The sequence below is a fragment of the Podarcis melisellensis genome (assembly GCF_964234715.1).
Source record: "Podarcis melisellensis genome assembly, chromosome: 6".
Classification (NCBI taxonomy): domain Eukaryota; kingdom Metazoa; phylum Chordata; class Lepidosauria; order Squamata; family Lacertidae; genus Podarcis; species Podarcis melisellensis.
This window is the reverse complement of record NC_138538.1, coordinates 31,357,671-31,371,581: the sequence shown is the minus strand read 5'-3', so window position 1 is coordinate 31,371,581 and position 13,911 is coordinate 31,357,671.

Below are 13,911 nucleotides of genomic sequence, written 5' to 3'. Positions count from 1 at the left end.
GGGGCCTGGTGCAAGAGATCTAGAGGTGAGGGGGGGTTGGCAACAACATCCCTGAAGACATGTTCATTGTATGTATATCTTATGCTTGAAACAGCTGCTTTGCTCTTGCACAAAACAGCTGTATCAAAAATACAGCAGGAGTGCGGTGAGAGGGACCACCCACTGAAACATCACCAGACACATGACAAACCATCAACCCACCCCCCAAATGTGATAAAGCTACTGCAGATGTATCACAGATTATTTTTGTTTAACAGTTTTTCTGTAGTAAATGGAAATCTGAATTAAGAGCACTGTTGCCAGTCAGTTTAAACAACACTTACCTAGATGGACCAGTGACTAGGCATAAAGCTTACTCTGATGGGCCATTGTTGTTAACAAGTATACAAAAACCTGAAAGGTGTCTCTCTCTTCATTTGGTACAACCTAGGGTTGGCATACATCCGGAATTTCCTTGACATTGCTGGAATACTGCAGTTGGAAGCAGTGTACAGGCGGAAATCGCTAAAAATGTCCAGGAAAATCCGGACGTATGGCAACTCACGTTGACAGTGTCATTTTTGGCGATTTCCCTTAAAAATAGCTCAAAAACTTCTCTCTCTTTTTTTGCAATTTTACACTTTTCTGCCTGGATTTGAACCGAATATGGCAACCCTAGCACTACCTGTTTTGTTTTACTTTGTTTATTTCTTAAATTTATACACCACATTTTCCTGCAAGGAGCCCAAGGTGGCCTATATGGTTCTCCCTTCCCCATTTAATCCTCACAACAACCCTGTGAGGTAGGTTAGGCTGAGAGACAGTCACTGGCCCAAGGTCGCCTAGGGAGCTTCATGGCATATAGCAATATAGTTGGGAAGGAACTTAATTTAAAAGAGAGAGAGAGTTTTCCAAAACAACCTATTGCAGGGGGGGGACAAGAACCAACAACCACTTGCTTAGCCATCTAGAAAATGCACCAAATTATCTTGCATTCCCTAACATAACTTACTCCTGAAGGTCAAGCCTGTAAATGGAGGAGCCTAGAATGTGCCCCCTGGTCATGACTTTCTCTGGATTAGAGGAGAATGTGATGCCTAGGATTCCGTAGTCGTCTTCCTCTTTACCTTGTGCTCATTCATTTTATTCTCCTGACTGCACTCCTAGACAGGCTGGGGAGCTTGAATAATGGATAGGGGTAAGGTCAGCTGTAACCTGATTCAAGGGTGCTGCATTCCTCCAGAGTCTCTTTCCAGCTTTCATCTTATCTGCTCTTATCCCTACTTTTGTGGGATCAGGTTAGTCTATTGTCTTTGTGAGTTCTAGTGAAGGAGCAGACTGAGTGCTTGGGGCTGCAACATGATGCTGCCTCTAAACCGTCACTCACTCAAACTGCTCCTGTGATGCATACCAAAACAGCCCTGGAGGCTGGAGAATTCCTGGAGGCTGCCAAACTGCATTTCTTAACATTCCTGGCAGCAACACCCAATAGCCCAGTGGGAAAAATTGAAGTTCAGGAGCTCATCGTGGCAGCCTTCGTAGCTGCACTTCAAAGGTAAGTCCCAAAATGCAAGCATGATCCACTCAGGCATGCATGCATGCATATAAATCACAAATAAACAATTTATTATTAATAATAATAATTTATAATTTATATCCCACCCATCTGGCTGGGTTTCCCCAGCCACTCTAGGCGGCTCCCAACAGAATATTAAAACATGATAAAGCATCAAACATTAAAAACTTCCCTAAACAGGGCTGCCTTCAGATGCCTTCTAAAAGTCAGATACAGTAGTTTATTTCCTTGACATCTGATGGAAGGGTGTTCCACAGGGCAGCCGCCACAACCAAGAAGGCCCTCTACCTAATTCCCTCACAGTGAGGGGACCACCAGAAGGCCCTCAGCGCTGGACCTCAGTGTCTGCGCTGAACGATGGGGGTGGAGACGCTCCTTCAGGTATACTGGGCCAAGGCCGTTTAGGGCTTTAAAGGTCAGCACCAACACTTTGAATTGTGCTCGGAAATGTACTGGGAGCCAATGTAGGTCTTTAGAGACTTGAGGCAGCCATGCTGAAATCCATCACTACATGGTGTTAGAATCAGTTGGTTAGAGTGTGGTGGTGGTAATGCCAAGGTTGCAGACTCGATCCCCATAAGGAACAGTTGTGTGGCATTGCATGGGGTTGGACGAGGGTTCCTTCCCACTCTATGTGTCTAAGAAGTGGGTCTGCACCTTCACCAAGGCTGAATAATTTTTTACTAGCAGTATCCAGCATGAAGGGGTGCAGTGCAAGCACATGGACTAGAGCAGTGTTTCCCAACCTTTTTTGGGCAAAGGCACACTTGTTTCATGAAAAAAATCTCGAGGCACAGCACCATTAGAAAATGTTTAAAAAATTAACTCTGTGCCTATATTGACTATATATAAAGTAACTCTCTTTAATAGGAATCAAATAAACACAATGGAACGGAATCCATTTATTTTATCTGTACTTGTAAGCAGGTTTTCATTTCGGCCTTGCATTCGTGTGTTCAGTTCATTCAGATGATGAAATATATCTGCCAGGTATGCCAGCTTTGCACACCACTCATCACTTGCAAGCAGCTTTGCGTAATCTGACCTCTCATTTGTCAGAAACACTTTAAGTTCCTCCCGCAGCTCATACACACGAACCAAGACCTTGCCACGCGACAACCACCTGACCTCCGTATGAAACAGCAAGGTTTTATGCTTCGCTCCCATCTCCTCACACAAAGCTGCAAATATGCGACTTTTCACGGGTCGTGACTTTACAAAGTTTACCATGCGCCAGGGGCGCCGACTTATAAAAAATATTGGGGGGTCCATACCGACTTATAAAAAATATTGAGGGGGCCCAAGACCTCCAAACCGCTGCTGCTGGGGGAACGAAAGGGGCGAGCCCCGGGCTGTCCCGACCTTAAGTGAACCTGTGAGGGCCCGCCCTTTGCGGCAGCCGATTGGCTGCCGCCGTGGGCAGTGAATATTAATGATGTATCATTTTTGTGCTTCATGCTGTGGCCACAGACATGTGATCTGATGGTGAATTTGGGGTGACCCAATGCAAAGATCCTGAGGATCCCTGTGGATCCATGTTTTGTAACCACGTTTTTGCACCATTGCAGCCCCAGGCAACAGTGGGTGTGTGATTTTGGGGGGGCAGGCTGTAGCCATGGACATGCTATGTGCTCTGATGGTGAATTTGGGGTGACCCAATGCAAAGATCCTGAGGATCCCTGTGGATCCATGTTTTGTAACCACGTTTTTGCACCATTGCAGCCCCAGGCAACAGTGGGTGTGTGATTTTGGGGGGGCAGGCTGTAGCCATGGACATGCTATGTGCTCTGATGGTGAATTTGGGGTGACCCAATGCAAAGATCCTGAGGATCCATGTGGATCCATGTTTTGTAACCACGTTTTTGCACCACTGCAGCCCCAGGCAACAGTGGGTGTGTGATTTTTGGAGGGCAGGCTGTAGCCATGGACATGCTATGTGATCTGTTGGTGAATTTGGGGTGACCCAATGCAAAGATCCTGAGGATCCATGTGGATCCATGCTTTTAAACCACATTTTAAGTGGGGAGGGAAGGAAAAACACAGAACGGACAAGGAGCACGAGAGGGGTGTGCAGCTGGCTAAGCATGCAGGAGAGGGGTATAACTGGGAGGGAGGAAAGGAAGGCAAAAGTTTTCCCTCACCTACGCACCCAAGCCAGCCAGCTCGCACGCTCTCTCTCTCTCTCTCCCTCTGCTTGCCTGGAGGGGAGGGGCTTTCCCTGCTCTTTGTTCCGTTTGAGCAAACACAGCAAGGAAACAGAGGCGGGTGGGCAGTAAGACCCTGAGGCAAGTGCGTCTTGTGCTTGCTCAGCAGCTTCTTCACGGTGCTCCGCGGAACGGTGTTCTTCATCCCGGCGGCGGCTCCCTCTCTTTCCTCTCAAGCAGAGCGGCCTTCCTGCTCCAGCCGCGCCTGCGCCTGAGGAGTTTCGAATCTGCCGCCGCGCGCAGGGTGACGTCACGGCCGCCGCCGGGCCAATCCGCCTGCTCGGCCCCGCCTCCCTTCTTCTCGCCTCCCTCACGAGAGGAAGCGCCTCCCTCGCGCACGGCGGATGCAGCCTGAGCAGAGTCCCCTCTCGCTTAGAGCAGTGTTTCCCAACCGGCACAGCAGGCAACGTCTTGCGGCACACTACTGTGCCGCGGAACACCGGTTGGGAAACACTGGACTAGAGCACTAAATGAGCTCCACCAGTGTATCTGGTCACCGTTCCCTCCACCTTGGCCCTCCTGGTAAGCAGCAGAAATTCTGCTGCAGGGAGACCAGGTCAGGTCTCCTCTGGACCAGGCGCTGCTTGTTTCTGCAGTTTTTGATAGACCCTGCATGAAACATGCCTGCACATCCTCCGTGAGTTCAGCTTGGCAGTTTGGAGGAGACCTGGAGAAGTTCGAAGCAAATGTTATCCATGCAAACCAGAAGATTATAATAACTGCTGCATTGCACTGGTGACAAAGCATTTGAGCAGTGCCAGCCCCGTCCATGAGGGGTGAAGCCATTGCCGCAGGACTGCAGGCTCCAGATAACTGGGAGAGGTGGCTGATCCATCTGCTGCACATGTCAGCCCCCTCTTCCTCTGCACATGCACCCTTATCTGCACACCCACCACGGCTTCCTCCCTTGAGTATCCATTGCAGTTGGCAGGTGGTGCACAGCAGACGAGGAGAAGGTGGCGGCTGTGAGGGGGCACATTTTCCTCCAGCAGCAACAGCTTGTCCTGTATTCCAATCTTACAGGCATCACTGGCAAAATACTGCTCCAGAAGATGGCGCCATTGCTCCTACTATGAAAAATAGAATTTCATCTCACTGAGGGAATTTCCTTCCTCAGTGACAACTCTGCATGGAGACACTCCCTCACATGGCTTTCTATGTCTTTTACTTTACCGTATATTGTTGGGCAAGCATGGAGGAGGAAGAGGAGCCTGGGTACTGTGGGACTCAAGGACCCCAAAATTGTTAGCCCACTCCATCCCCTCTGGTAATCTAATTAAGGGCCAAAGGAAGAAAAAGAGTCTCCAAAGGGCACTGCTGTCCCCAAACCTATTTATTTACATTCATTCTTTCTCACCTTTCCTCCAAGAAGCTAATGTGGCACGCAAGGTGTTTTCACACCCCTTTCCCCTCACAACGACCCTGTGAGGTAGGTTAGACTGAGATACAGTGACGGTCCCAAGGTTGCCCAGTAAGCTTTATGGCTGAGTGGAGATTTGAATCCGTGTCTCCTGCACCCACAGCTCCACAAGGGACTGAATCTTCCCTGGGATTCACCCACATTCATGCCAGGGTGATTTTGAGAAGCAGCTGTCCCCACAAATGCAAGTTGTGGGATACTGTTGGTTACTCCTGGGATCTCTTAAAGATATCGCTCCACTTTTCAGAGAATGCAAGTAGCCATAAAACAACAGAGTCTGTGTGGAGTTGGGTCTCTGCATTACGGCTTCTCTCCCACTCAAGTAGTTTAAAATATATTCCTTATCTGAGATGCTGCTTGCATGGAAGAATGGGGCAATAATCAATCACTTGGGATTGACTTTGTTCTCCGACTGCTTCAGCTAAGTGCGTAGCAGCCACTCTGTTAGCTGTGCAATATAGAACCACAACCCATTACTCAATCTTGCTTTGTGGCTGGGGCTGGAAGGAATACTCCTAAGTATTCAGGGTCATTTGAACATGTTTTAAAAATGAGGCAGGTAATATATAGAGTGCATATGTTAAGTGACTGTGCAGCTTAAGTGACTTTTCATACATTCACCAATCTATCCATTTGTATGTCTGGCTCCAGGCGAGTTTAGTCTATAATCTGAGGTGACATTTGCAAGCTTCTCTTTGCAACCAGCAGGAAGAAAACCCTGTTAAAAAGTCCTTTAGAGTCATACAGGCTTTCAGAAGCACTTGAGACTGGGACAGTTCAAGGCTGCCAACCTAGCCTGCTTAATTGTCTCTGAATATCTTTGGCCTTTCATTCTTGTCTGACGATCATAGGGCGTAAGCATTGTGGTGTTTTTCCAGGAGCTAGTGCTGTAAACTGATCCTTGCAATTTGGTTTTACAGTGAGTCTGTTCACATAAAAGTAAGTGCTTCCTCTCAATTGTCCAGGCAACTGGGTCATGTGAAGCAGACAAGGCAGTTTCATTAGGCAACAGCAGATGGCCAGCTGGAAATGTTTAAGGGTAAGTCAGCCTCCTTGATATGTATGAATTGCCTTTCTAATAATGGCTTTGTGTGTGCGTGCATTTTAATAGATTTATATTTTGGTTTTTAAAACCACACAAGTGGGGGACAGTGATCACATTCGATTTCTGGAATGTTTGTGAAGATTAAATACGCACTGTTTCAGAAATTAAAGCAAAGATTCCCCTTCTTTCTATTGTTTTGTTGAGTACAGTTAGGGAGACTGGAAATACAAACAACTGTCATCTCAGTGACATTTGACTTTAAACACCCACCTAGTTTAAGGGAAGTTTATTTCAACCAAAGCTGCATGACCGGAAAGATCTGCGGCACTAACACACTAACACCACAGTCATTGAACAGCGCCACTTGCTCCTGTACTGTAAAAGAAAGGAAGTTCTACTTCTCAGGCCTGTAATATCACGAAAGGAAGGGGCGGAGGTGAGTCTAAAATAATTCATGTCAGGAAGTTTAATACAGTACACAGCAAGAGATCAGCCCTGCAGGCATTCCAAAACAAGATGCTGACAAGCCCTTTCCAGGTAAGTTACAATTTCATTCAAGAGAAACAACAAGGACTCATGTGGCACATTAAAGACCAACAAATCTACTATGGCATAAATTTTGTGAAGTGCAACCCAATTCCTCAGATTCGGAGACTAACACAGCTTCCCCCTGGAAACGATTCAACAAAAGGGGATGCAACACAGAAATAAGACTAAACATGCAGCTACATCAATTTTGGGGGTTTTTTTGAAACCAGTTAAGGTATTTGCCAGGTTACAAAGCAGCACCAGCTGTCACAAGAAGTCTGATTTTTTGCAACATAGATCAAATGCCACACACACAAAAAGAGAACAAAAAAACTTTAGACCCTGTCTCCGAATCTCTAGCTAGGAAATACATTTTTTATGTCAGTAGGGGTGTTTTTTTCCTGCTAAGTGTAATCTCAGTCATTTAAACTTTTTCAAGGCATATTTCCTGTATTTTTATTGCTGCTGCTGCTGCTGCTGCTGCTGCTGTGTGTGTGTGTGTGTGTGTGTGTGTGTGTGTGTGTGTAAAATATATAATTGTGTTGTGCTTTCATGTAGTTGTTAACTGCCCCAAGTGGTGTATAGACACCAGAAGGGTGGCACAGAGCTCTTAAACAATATATACAATAATTTAAAAGGTGTGGCAGGCATTGCTGGTTTGCAAAAAGCTCGTTTATTGTGTGGCTCTGAATTATGAAGGGTGCCTGATTCTGTCAGGAAGATGATGAAGTAGATTCTTTATTCATCCTGATACCTCCCAGCTCCAGTGTGAAAGAGAAGAGTTTAAGCCCAACTGCGTCAATGTTGCTGGTGATGAGCACGCAGTGTGCACATGGGACTTAAGCAGGATTTTGCATGATGTGGTGTTGATTTGTCACTGTGCTGCACTTCCTTAATTGTCAAGCCTTTTTAAAAAAACAAGCACATTTGATATCATTTGCTCTCATGCTGTCCCTCGTTCTGCCTGTTGTTCTTGCCAATCTCTACATTATGTTCATGATTTCGTGATGAAAATCGCCTCACTTCTTACCTCCGCTGCGCTTGACTTGACAGCTGCCTCCTTTGAAACAAACTCCCTCACCCATGCTTTGTGCCTAATTCAGTTTACTGAAGGTGCACTCAGTGATATAACCGATAAGAGGGTGCAAATGCATATTTGCAGAAATAGATTTTCCAGGTCTCTGACGCAAATTCACAGCAACCCGTGTGCAGTTTTTGCCGTGGCTTGTCAAACAATCCTGAGCCTTCTTTCAATTTTAACTAATGTTACATTACTCTGTGCTATAGACTTGATCTAGTTGGATATATTCGGCTGAATAACTGAGCACAGGACATAATAATGGCTTCTTCAACTGCATCAGATGGCTGGATGAACACAATGTGGGAGGGGGGATGCCACCCCTCTCAGCTCCCCTAGGCAGAGTTTGGTGAAGGGTTGTGGGTGGAGCTAGTGAGCAGAGTTGTTTCTGAAGGCACATAAAAAGTAAAGGCAGCAGTCTTGGTCCATGTGGGGGGGAGCGGAACCAGGCATGTAGCCAAGGGGGGCAGGAGGGCAGATGCCCCCCCAATCAAGTAAAACAATAGAAATACTTAAGTAACTGACCGATCACTTCAGTTCTGCCCCCTCAACAAAAGTCCTGCCCCCCTCAAAAAAAACTTGGCTACGCTCATGAGGGGAACCCTCCAAAACCCACAGCTGAGCAGTACCTTTATTAAAACCAAGCAAACTGTCATGAAATAGTGGTATGTGGAGATGAGGACATAGGAAGTAAGGAAGGAATGCTTTTCCAAAAAAAAAAACCACCTCAAATTTCCTGCTTTGTGCATGATGTTGCTTGGTGTTCTGGAGAACTTGAAGACATGCCACCATTTGGGGCATTTTGGTTGGTCCTTATAAAGGTCCTTGCCTATTTGTAGATTTTACAGCTACTTTTGGTGGGTCTGAGGGCACAGCCCAATGACTTTTGGTGAGCCTAGGAGGAGCACCCACGTCTCTAGCATATTTGGGCAGCACTTTGAAGAATCCAGCACAAAAGGTGCATATTTACCATAAATGTACACCTGTTTTTAAACACTGCTATAAAGCGGGGTGGGGAGGGGGACAGCCTTGTCCCTTCCTTTCCTGGCAAATGGCCTCAAGCTGGTTGACAGGAGCCGGGAGGAGGGACCGAGGGGAGGAAGAGCACAAAATACTTACTGTGCCAGTTTTTTGTGGTTGCTTGGCAACTAATTCAGACGTTTGTTTTTCTGTTATATTGCTCACCTTTTGGATTATGTACGTAGGTAATTGGATCTCTTCACCACCACATGCTCCTCATTTATAACTTGACCTTGCTGGTTTTGCTGACATGACTCACAGGAAAGTCAATTTATGAATAGGCAGCGTTGAGGAAACTTTGAACTACAAGGTTACCCCATGTAGAACCAAGAGCCACCAAGCTGCAACAGGTTCCTGGGAGATTACTCAGACCTACCCTAATCCTGTAGCTATGCCAAAGAGACAGTGCCAGAAGCTCTGCAGGAAGAAATAGAATTTTAAAAATCACTTTCTTGGATTTCCTCACCACCACCTAAGCTTCATACTGTTGCACACCTCCTCCGTCTCTGAGTAGTGCAAGGTTTCAGGGGTTCCAGACTCAAGGTCTGTGTTGCCTTTTGGAAGGCACAGCAGAAACTGGGGTGTCTTTATGAAATATGGTTTATTTACACATATATATAACCTGAACCTATGAAGGAGGGGTTCACAGCATCAATAGCCCCAAAGGGTCTTGTTTCTCCCACAGCCTTGGACTCCAGCAGAAATCAGCAGACTCAAGCAGAAATCTACTGGAAGGGCTGCCTAGTAGCTCCAATGCTAAACAAAGAGAAGAGCAGGAGTCTTGAAGCTGTTCATCAATGGTTAACACCTAATGAGCAGACTGAGAAGCCATGGGCATGTCACTTGCAAGTCACTTGCTCACAGACTTGCAAACCTGCCACTTTTCATTTGTGATATATAGTGTGCATACTCTATTCTTCTGTGGTCTTTCAAGTCTGGACTGGACCTGGTACCATCTGCAAGCCTAGCTGTGCCGTGCCACTGAGCTGCAGCCTTTCCCCAAAGCATTGTAAAAGAAAAAAAACTAGTGAGCTATAAAACTAGTCCACGAGAATGCGTTTGATCTAGAAAGCTTTGTTACCTCTGTCCCAAAATAAAACAGTGGAAAGTTGTGCAGCCCTTGGAATTACAAAGAATGCTTGTCAGCTGGAATAGAAATCTCAACCCAGAACAAGAATCTGCTTTAGAGCAGATTCCCGGCGTAAGCAGATTGAAAGAATAAGTAGAGTTTACTCATTATGCTACAGGGCCCTACTACCGCTCATGACATTTCTGATTCCCTCGCTTTCACTCATTCATCTCAAGAATGGAAGTTGTGACTCACATTCTCAACCAGCCCACATTTGCTTTCCATGCTGCCACTTCTTTTTTCCGGTGAGATAACAAGAACTGTATTTGTTCCTAAACATTTTGTAAAGGAATCTCTGGAGGCGGGTAGGGTGGGATCCTTCCCTGGAAATGCACCTCGGATAACTATGAAATTGCACAGAGCATATGAGAAAAGAGCTGCCTTTGGTGCTCAGGAGAGGTGTCAAATCAGAATGCAAGAGGCAGTAGGAGCGCCATGGCTTTGTGGCAGAGGCCCAGGGGCCTCACTCCGCAGAATGAGTAGGAGGGACCTCAAAACAAGGTACTGTACACAGCAAACTGGCTCATCACACTTTGAAGAAAGTGATGTAATACACATTACCATGGAGGGTGGGTGAAGACCGTTTAAGAAAAACGAAACACATTAGCATCTACAGAGTCTCTTCCTATTATGTCCAGAGTCTACACACACCGTTGATTTAAAGCACCCCCAAAGAATCCTGGGAATTGTAGTTAAGGGTGCTGGGAATTGTAGCTCTGTGGGTGGTGTACTATAGTTCCCAGGATTCTCTGGGATGGGGCTTTAAATACACACCATATATCTAAAGTTCATTTACAGCAGACCCTGTCCCTGGCCCCCATTAGCCTAGCCTGAACCCCCCAGCTTGCATAATTCAGAGTGGCAGCTGCCCACATGGAAGAGAATTAGGCAACCCATTGAAGTAATTTTATAGGAGGGGATCTAGGAGTGATTTGGAGTTTTAAAATGATTTATTCCTTGCACAATGTTAGTATTTCTATGCTAAATTTCATATACACATATATGCTGTTTTTTTAAACAATATACGCAGTATTAATTTTGGAAATGCAAGTGTGGGGAGAAGCAGTTTCTTCTTGCTTTAGACCAGCTTATCATTTGTCTCTCGGTGAAGGATCTCCTTCCCCATATTTTTTGTGGTTTTGAGGGCAGGCCAGGAAAGTAGCAACTGCGGTCTCTTTAAATCGTTGCTTTCGGATGTGCTCCCCCACCTTTTCAACCCTGCTGTGAGCAAAAGGGCTTCCTCCCAGCACACGCAGAGCATGGCTGCCTCCACAGAGGAGGATGGTAGCAGGAGTCCTGGGGACAGCACAGGCAGTCAGTCAGTGGGTGGCTCAGGCTGGGCTAATCACTCAGGAAGGAGTGGAGTCCGGAGGAAGCAGAAACAGATGCTTGATTGAACAAAAATGGCGAGAGAGGGAGATGGATAAATAAGAGAAAGAGTAAACAAGTGCTGGGCAGGTGAATTGATCCTATTCACCCATGCACCTGCCGCTATATAAATATTACAAAAAGTGGCCAGCTCCCTTTGTGGTGGTTCTGGTCCTGCTTAGATTGCCGTTTCCAGAGGGGGATGCTTTTCAGCCCTGTGGAGCTTTCAGTGTGGGGTTCCTCAGGGTTTGATTTTATCCCTCATGCTGTTTGACATCAATATGAAACCACAGAGTGAGCTTATCCAGAGTTTTGGAGTATCTGGTCAGCAATATGCTGGTGACACACAGCTCTACTTCTCCTTTACATCTGCAAGTGTGGCTGTTGTCTTGCCTCAGTAATGGACTGTATGAGAGCCAACAAACTGAAGCTCAGATGATGATGATGATGATGATTTATATACTGCCCTATACCCAGAGGTCTCAGGGAGGTTCACCTAAAAGGATCACAGTATATAAAATAAAAATAAAAGCAATAACCCAATAATACCCCCCCCCCAAAAGAGCCACATTTTGAAAGGGTATGGGATGGGATGTTGATCAGGTCAACAAAAGGCCTGGTTAAAAAGTAATGGGGCCTAAAGGTGTATAGTGAAGGCACCAGGTGAACTTCTCTGGGGAGAGCATTCCACAGACAGGGGGTCACTGCAGAGAAGGCCTGTTCTTGTGTTCCCCCCCTCTGGACCTCTCAAGGAGACGGCACACGAAGAAGGGCCTCAGAAGATGACCTCAGGATCCAGGTAGATTCATATGGAAAGAGGTGGTCCTTGAGGTATTGCAGTCCTGAGCCATTTAAGGCTTTATAGGTCAAAACCAGCACTTTGAATTGGGCCTGGAAACTAATCGATAGCCAGTGCAGTTGGACCAGGATCGGTGTAATATCCTCAGACCGTCTTGCTCCAGTGAGCAACCTGGCCTCTGAATTCTGCACCAGCTGAAGTTTCCGAACCATCTTCAGAGGCAGCCCTACGTATAACACATTGCAGTAATCTAACCTTGAGGTTTCCAGATAAGAGAGGGACTGTTAGTGGGCGGTTCCCTAGACCACATGGCTGGGAGGTTGCCTCCCCTTGATGGGGTTACACTCCCTCTGAAGGAGTAGCATGGAGGTGCCACTGGCTCCATTGCTGTCACTTGAGGTTCAAGTAGCTTTGCTGGCATGGAGTGCCTTCCATCAGCTTCAATTAGTGGTCCAGCTGTCAGTGATCCAAAATCTGTCAGTGATCCAAAAATATGCCTTGAGGGCTATCTGTGTACATTTAAAACAACACACCCTTCCTGGGAATCCTAGGAAATGCAGCTTACCCCTCACAAAGTTACAAGTCCCAGCGTCCTTAACAAACACACCCAATAACAAGAATTATTGGGTGTGTGCACACTTTAAATGTATGGTGTGTACACAGACCTAGTTTGTAACCCATGTTCCTCAATACCTGCTGAATAGGTATGGACAACGCACCTGACAAAACTCCCAGAGATCTGATCGCTCAGCTCAGATCTCACTACCTCATTGCCTTTGGAGTTCTGATAGCTCTTTAAGTGACCTGCAAGCTGCATGTTGCAGAAGGGACCATCTCTCCATACCTGTTGCAATAACTCACCCACAAGGCAAACCATTCCTATCCTACACTTATGTCTTCCAAATGTCGGTTTTGTCCATGTTTATGGAGGATGGAATTTTATGCCCACTCACCTGGGAGTAAGGACACTTTCAGACAGTTGCTATTTTCTGTTGGGATTCAACTGCAAATTCACGTTGCACAATTGATGTTGATTTGGTGTTCTTGCACAACAAGCCTGCTTTCCCCACTCACCCAGAATCAGACTTTTTGCAAACAGGGAAGCAATGCACAAGGAAGTGTAGGACAGCACTTGCTTGCCACAACTTGCTTGTTTAATATCCCTGCAAATGAATCAGAATGAGTGCTCAATAAACTGGATTGGCCAGAATCTCACACAATTCAGAGGGGCTTACTTCTTCTGAGTAGGTATGCGTAAGATCGTGTTCTTCTAAATACACAAGTGCAGGCTGCAGATGTTTATCCTGCTCTGGGTTTCAGTGTCTCGAGAGTTGCTTCCTCCAATTCTTTCTGTATTTGCTTTCCTTTCTTCAATGTACAACAAAGGCCTTATTGACTGGCTCTGCCTTGGGCCAATGGGGAGGCTTCTGACCACACATCTGTTCACTGATTTGTCATGGATAGTCTCTGCTGAAACTGCTGGGAAGTGGTTAAGCAATAAAAGCTAAGTGGAAAGAGCATTAGCTGTGCTGACTCCGTAGTATAAATAATATATGGAGAGAGCTCTATAGGTGTATAATGTTTCTGAGACAAACATTTGCTTTCTCCGCAGGCATTTCCCCTCATATTATCTGCCTAAGACTGGGGCAAAGAGCCACCTGATGTGGAGAAGAGAGCAAATGATGAGAGAATCTTGAAAATACCTGGGTCCTTGCCAGCTGCCAGTGGAAGGATGGTTGTGGAAGTCTGGTTGCATCACTCGGCT